Source organism: Tigriopus californicus, chromosome 11 (genome assembly GCF_007210705.1).
Source record: "Tigriopus californicus strain San Diego chromosome 11, Tcal_SD_v2.1, whole genome shotgun sequence".
Classification (NCBI taxonomy): domain Eukaryota; kingdom Metazoa; phylum Arthropoda; class Copepoda; order Harpacticoida; family Harpacticidae; genus Tigriopus; species Tigriopus californicus.
In genome coordinates this window covers 6,371,687-6,379,744 of record NC_081450.1, presented here as the reverse complement: position 1 = coordinate 6,379,744, position 8,058 = coordinate 6,371,687, and positions in this window count along the sequence as shown.

Genomic DNA, 8,058 nt, shown 5'->3' with positions numbered 1-8,058 from the left:
GATTGGTTGGTTAGTAGTGGTGGTTTTTTTGCAGAAACTAAACAACATGCATCAAGTTGAAGCTCCTTTTTGGGAGGCATTTTCAATTCTGCATGTATCTAATTACATATTGCGAAACGAATTTATAATTGCCCCCCTCCCCCAACTCACTAGCCTACACTCCAAAAAATTTGTCCTTCAAAATCTCTCGAAGGGTAAGTGGGTGTTCCGATCCAGTTGGGTCAAATTGTCATTGATCCTCTATGCAAGCCGACATACTAAATCTCCAGGAAACTCCCGAATGTTGGTGGTTGAGAAGCTCGACCGGAAACATGAACTCAATGGAAAGAATGTCGTGAGTACGGGGACCACAACGAATTTTCCCCAACTGATTTGCACCCCTAACTTAAAAGACGTCAAGCGAGGGTAAATCATAATGTACGTACGTATTAATACTAGAGCTTTGGCTTCTCTCAATACGACACCTGCCCAGACATGCCAATTCTCATGAATACGAAATAAACTCAAATCAGAACTGTTATGTAATATGAAGGGAGTGAGCTATGTCACATAGTTTGTCACATACATTTCGGTTAAACAGATCTGGTAGGAATTTGGTGAAGGAAATACTCAATTTTGTTATTTTAAGGGTCCTGAATGAATGCTGTATCAAATTCGAATGTGGGGAGCTCCTGGTCGATTTCCCTTTGTCGGCAAGCTAAAAGGTTTCGAAGCCAATGTACTTTATTACTCATACGGTCATACAGAATCAGGATTGGACCTCGTAAGTACTGCAATCGCACTCCCGGACGAGTCTACGTGTTAGTTGCTCTTGGCCAAATGAAACAAAAAGACACAACTTGGACGACTTGGAGAGGAAGCTTTCTTTAGGGTGGCAAGTTTTCCAAATAACCAGTCCCACCCTTTCCTTGTCATGAAATCTAAGTAAGACGAGTACCTGGACTAAATTAAAGGAAATGCCCTTTGGATAAGAGCACCACATACTCGGTACGAGTACAGAGCACAGATCGTACGGACTACTCGGTGCGAGCAATCGGTGGTGCGTATTCATGAGTGACTTTGGTAATGCCGCTTCTTCCTTGGTCGGAAATCACACTCCTCACCCAGAGGATTGAAATGCGATTAGTCATCATGGAAATTGGTGAAATTTGAGCTCAAATTGGCTGGACAGACGCGTGTTACGTGCAGCTCTTCGAACCCTTTTTGGCACCTGCTCTCCCTCTCTCTCTCTCTTTCTCGCTCTTTCACTCTCATTGCTCTATGCTCTGCAGTCCACGTTGTCCACTACGTAGCCTATTTAGTGGAATGATGGAAGCTCGGAAACGGCCAAGAATGAAAAGAGTCGAGTAACCAAAACGGCAGAATTAGACGCTCTCAATGATGGTCAAGGAGAGTCGAGGTGGGTTGCGGAACAGATTCAAAACAAGTTAATTATAACTGACAATTAACAAATTGATGGATGGTTTGACCAACACCCGGTTGTTCAGCAATTCATACGTAAAGGAACAGGAACCCTCGAAAACACCCACATGGCACTTATGAGGATGGGCCAGGTTCATTAGCCCTCAGCCATTGATTGTTACATTATCATGATTTATGCCCTTCAACTTGATGAATCTAACACTCGACTGAGGTCGAACCTGTGGTACTCTTGACTCGGCGTTTCTTATTTAGTTTGAAAAGTAAGGAGAGGGCTAGAGAGAGTATCTGAAACGATCTTCATTTGGAAATGGCCCACAACGAAGAAGGTATTGTGTTTCGTTTCTTCTTTTGTGTCTTTTTATGCATCACGTGAGATAGGTTGGTGGGCTTCATTGCTAAGTGCTTCTAAGTGTAAAATGGCGTTTTATTATCAGTTAAACTGTCCAAGTCTATTACCATCTATTAGAGACGGAGCGAAGACGGACAAGAGAACGAGAAAAAGAGACACATTTGAACCCTTGCCTTCCAAGTAAGTAGCTTTGACGACTTTGGGCCAGGTTACTCGCCCACGTTTTGTGATGGAATTAAACGGAACACACGCAAACCGAAAAAAAACACAGAAAAAAGAGAGCAACCCTTTCCTTTTCGCATTTCCCTCGCTGATTTAGAGCCTAATGCCCTCATCAGAGTAATTGAGGCTTGTTCCATTAGTCCGATTGAAGGCTCGACATGCTTGATGCGAAACGCAGCGTATAATCGTGCTACACAACTGGCTTTTTAGGGAAAAGAGTTCCCCAAGGATCTTTGCTCGCACCATCGAGAATGCTTCAGTTCTAGTATCAGTCGATAAATGACAAAAGGATTACAGTCTTGTTTTTGAGCAAGGAATTATTTCGGCGTGATGCTAGAGATGATCATTGAACAGGAACACTCGGGACAAAAGCGCACCCAGGGAGTCTTCCCACCGTCAGGTCGTTTAACCGTTGGTTCGGTGTCAAAGAATGGTAGATTATTGGCGGCTTGGCCCTAAAACAGGGACATGTTTACAACTTAACAACGACAATGCATGTCAGGGATGATCATTGGTGAGAAAAGCGACGCTCTTCTAGTCAGACAACCAGGAGACACTATCACTCGGTCTGGTTGGTTTACCGTTCAATTATGACGGCCATGCATTGGGAATAATCATTGTACTAACAACTCGAGTTACTCTGGGTCGGGGGTGGAATTTGCCTCGGGAAAATGCCAAGTTGAAGCGGGTAGCATGATGGAAACCATTGGAACTTTCTCCCATGGGAAAAACACAATGCCAATTGTCGCGTCCCTAAATGATGTCATCATGTCATTGATTGGAAATCAAGTCGAATGTCATTAATCCGTGACGATTTGCGAGTGGTAGTGCATTTTCTGAATGTGCATCCTCCGCCGATGATTCCGTCGAGTGTTTATCAAAGCCAATCCAAAGCATAGATGCTTATGGTCATATACAGTAGAGTGAGAACGAGAAACGTGTCTATTGATTGTATCATCATTACGTTTGAGCATCGTCTGAAATGATATACTATTAGCATGATGGTCTTCGTCATGATCATTATCGCCTTGTCTTTTCAAACTGTTTATGCAGTGAACCTACCACGTGCTCGGTTCTCTAAAGCCCGAGGGGCTGCAAGTGTAGTTTGTTCCATTTTTTAAGTTGAGATACCTTTTAAGTTAAGTTAGTTTTAAGTTTTATTAAGTATTAAGTTTTAGTATTAAATTAATATTTAGTATTTAGTATTAATAAATTTAATAAATTTAGTATTAAAGTATTAGTATTTAAGTTTAAGTATTAAGTATTAAGTTTTAAGTTAGGATACCTTTCCCAATACACAATACCTACTTTACATTATGTTAAAATAGTGCAAGACGAACATATATGTGGACTTTATCCTTGCTAGAAGCATAATATCCTCCTTGATGAATAAGATAGTTTTAACACAATATGTACCTCAATTTGAGCCTATGCATGTTATTAGCACCTAATAACATGTATTCTATTGATATCTTCTATATCTTCTAGTATCTCAACTGAAATATGTCTGAAAGCTTCTTTTCCCCCATCCCTGAATCAGAATTACCAATGTACGTGATTACAGTTAATGATCAGTCCGGGCAAACGAGCGTTGGCGTATTTGTTTAGAGAGTCTGTTTCGCGTTTCAACCCTGGAGTCATTATTAAGTTGTTTGGTTGACTGGCTACCAGACCAAACCTAGATGACTCTTGACCACAAGGTAAGGGATCTTCTGACCATCCATTTGGTACGGCAGTCCAAGGTACTACCTGATATACGTAGGTTACGTGGTGCCTAATTGTTTCCGACGATGCTTCGAATTCACAAACGAAAATTAAGGAAAGGTGCTCTGGTATAATGTGCAATACACCCCACTCAAAAAGGAATTTTGAAGGGGAAAAAAGCCAAGATGGCATTTTAAAATGTTTTTTTTACTGTTATACGATGGTCATTTGGAGAGTTGCACAATCAATTCCACACTCTGTGAAAATGCTGTTAAGTGAAACGTCAAAAAAGAATGACAACTACGGTTGTGTGTGCTGTTCATAAGATTGTGATTAATTTAGATTTCGCAAGAATCGATATTGAACGATTACTTGGCCGCCACAAGTTGAATGACTCGATCCTTGTCCTTGTCAGCCACCAAAGACCTTGACAGTACGTAGGGCATGGTATTTCAATATAAGACAGCATTTTTCATATCATGAACTCAGATGAATGATTTGTGCTACATTGTTCTTAATATACTATTTTGGCCTGCGTTACGTCACACAATGAATTACATATTGCACCTTGAAAGCTATAGTTCATGGCTATTACCCATACGTTTAGTCGTGTAATCATTGCAGTTTTATTAAATTCAAGTTTTTATAAATTCAAGTTGAAATTGTTAAGCACAATTGCTGAATAGATCAGACATTTATAATATGAAAAAGATCATTTGAAAGAATGATAATTTGAAGATCTTTTACGTCTTAAGTCTTTACGTCTCGTGCATTTGAATAAACATTTTTCAACTGAATTCAAAACAGCTTCGTGGGATGATGGACCGGTGATAAGAATCGAAACAGGGACCTCTATCTCCAAATAAATATTTTAGAGCAACAACAAGTGCAAACTGACTTTCTCATAAAACAAGGATTGACATTCTATAACATCAAAGAGTACTTGCTAGAATATTAGGTAAGTTTCTACTGTGATCTCAACAGTTAAAGTACTGTGTAAAGACGCAGGTTAGCCAACCGAATGAACACAATTCGTCCCTTTTTTCCAGGCTATGAGGACAAACTCGTCCAACTCGTCCATTAATGTACATATATTGAATCATGTTTTCGTTACTTCGTCGATTGAAGCAATAGTTCACTATAGTAACACCCCTGAATCCATCGTCGTATCTCAGAGTGCTAATAAGTGGTTGCGTGATTCTGACCATGGTGTTACGTGGGAGTTTATTTTCACTCTTTCGCGATGTTTTTCGAGGTCATCGGGATCACTCCACGTTGATTATGAATGAGAGCGTGTTATTTTTGCATTGGAACCATGATAACGTAGCCTAGAATATAACTGATTGTGATTTTCCTTCCACTTACATTGATAAGTAATCAAACTGGTCATCAGAACACGCAACATAAGACCTTATTCCTTGCCCGAAAAAACAAGCACGACGAAGAAAAATTGAATAATTTGAATAGCCTAATCAACCCGCTCGTTCTAAGGAAATCGTACTGTAAGTTGTTAGTACATACTTTACAATGGACACGCCGCAACCACCTCCTGTTATCATGCAACCTATAAAAGTCTAGATCCCTTCAGCTAGAGACGGTGTTCAAAAAGCCCTATCAAGTTTGCAGGGAAATTCCCAAGCACATCTTGGCATTTTTCTACCTAGGTGCGGTTTTCTAGGTTTCTAGGGAACAACTTTGATTTTATTTCTTTATGGAATTCTAGCACAAATAAAAAAACATACATGCCTAGAATCATTATAATAATCTAAATATAAAAAAAACCTGTTCAATGAAAATTGGGAACACACTTAGGTAGCGTTTGAGCATAAATCATAATATCAACTATTTCACCGCTACTTCGTTACATAGGATTTAGTTTGTTCAAATTTTATCGTTTTTGGCCCCAAAATGCCCGCGTTATACAAGTATGCTAAACTTCCCAAAGAATTAATATCGATTTGCAACATCACAAATATGAAAGATTTTGTTTCTTTTTTTTGCATAATATCGAATTAACTTAAAATGTTATGCAATCATATCTAAAACACTTAAACCAGCAGATTTTTTATAATTTATTTTAGCACCATCCAAAGAACATTTAGATGATTTTGGTTTAGTTTAGTAGATCTTTTCACTTGGTCTGGTCTGTTGCAAAGGGATTCGCCGTTCTAGCATGAAGTTCTTTACTCATTAATGGTTCATGGATGGACACCGAAAGGTTTAACCACATCCCTCGGCTTTCTTGTCGAACTTCAACAGGCCCTTGGTTTTGGCTCTGACATCAAGACTACTCACTTGCAACATCGAACATTGTTTTCGAGGCAAAACTCTTATTTCATTTAGCTATCAATTGATCTAGTATCTGATTCAACAACGAATTAGAATTGGTGGATCTAGCTAGCCCTTGAATTTAGGGCTATTCAGGAATTTTGGTGAAAAATATAATTTTGAATGACCTATATTTCTGTCTCATCAAGAACATACTTAAGAAAATGCCGGTAATATTTTGTTTCAAACAATCCTAAAATTTGAAAATTTCCTACCAGCACGTTACACTAATGAACATTGGTACCGTGTATTTGCTAAGCCAAACGAACATTGCCAAGAGTGCAAGTATTGTTGTGCTAAGCCAATGGAAATGCAGGATAGGGAAATCGTTTTCTGTAAAAAAGTTTAACTACTTCAATAGTATCAGTCCTATGGGGACAACATGTCTCAAGCATTTTGGAAATTTGAAACCTGGAGGAAATGTTTCGCGTCTTATAAGATACTTTTTGGTATTGGTATTAGTACTTATTCTGGAGTGCATATTAGTCAAATATTTCACATCGAAAACCCAGATATTTTATTGTCGAACATATGCAACCGTGACACAAAAAGTCACGATGGAAAAACAGTGTTAGAAATTCTCGAGCTTGTGAAACATCCCTGTTAGTATCCTGTGCTTAAAGTCATGGATGGATATGGTGAGAGTTGAGATATTTGGTGCAATATTCGGGTACTTCAGCTAAATCATGTGTTTTAGTCAACCGGAATTTGAATGAGGAGATGTAAACAATAAAGAGGTGCAAATATAACAAGATTGGAGATCACATTAAAGCGTAAAAAGAACGTAAAAGGGGTTTTCGGAGTTTCTTGGGACATTACAATAACATCATATTAAAATGTAATGGCCTTACAGCTCCCTTATGAATACTTGACTGCAACAAATTGAACAATGAAGGAGGTCGAAGAAGAAGAGAGTTGGGCTTCATTGTTCTGATGAGCCTGGATTCTCGAAGGCTTAAAGGTTCTCTCAAAACGCACGTTAAGCTTCGACATTCACTGCAATTGACCCTAAATCCTAGGTTAGGACAAAGCTCAGGGAAGCTTTTGGAAACGTTTAGTACCTTCTCTGAATAATGTGCAATCTCAACTTTTTTTAATCTGTTTCAACACGCGAGCTATCTCAAACCTTTGATCTTTCTGATAAAACACCAAAACACCTTTGGACTTGTTCGATCTTTTGTAAACCTGCTGAACTCATTGGCGCCCAAATTGGGGAGGCATAGTCAAGATACGGCTGGACAATCGACTTGTACGAAAAACGGTATCACGATGCTAACTCTGTACATTTAAGTCCAGAGACTCTGATTGTTTTAGCCCGCAGCTTTTGTAATATGCTTTGACAAAAAGTGCAAAATTTCGCAGGAAAGAGGTCCTTCAATACCACTGAAATCCCAAAGGCAAAAGATTATCGGTTGTGAAATTGTTGCAATTCGTTTGATCTTGTATTTTGACAATGTGGTATTGTGGGAGCGCCTCAAATTGGCGCTCCAAAAATCCAGCGTCTGCGTTAGAAACCATTTCCTTGACTTTTGTTACAGTTATGTGAGCGAACTTACCCAACGAGCTCGAATGAAGGCCGCCTAACCATTGACCGGGTCGTAGCAGATTTGAACACGAGCTGCAATACATTCTTAGTGTTCTTAGGAATGATCTCAGAGCCCAGCTTTTAGAGCGGAGGAGTGAATGGCAAGTTCCAACTTATGTAGCAGAGTACAAAAAGGACAAAGTTCTACATTACCATTTGATGCACAGTTTATTACCTTTAGCACTGGCTAGACAATATTCTCCACCACTTACTTAGCGGTTCTAATTATTTAAACTTGACTTGAAGTATTTATCTAAACCTCAGTTAATTATGCCTATTTTTAAAATAGGCATAATTAACTATGTGGTGGCGAATAACGTTTATCTCCCAATCTCATTGATATGTATTTGGGTAAGGAAGTTGAACGAACTCGACCAACTAGCTCGACCGAAGGGCGCCCAGCCATTGACCGGGTTGTAGCTGATTGATACACGAGTTGGGACCGCCT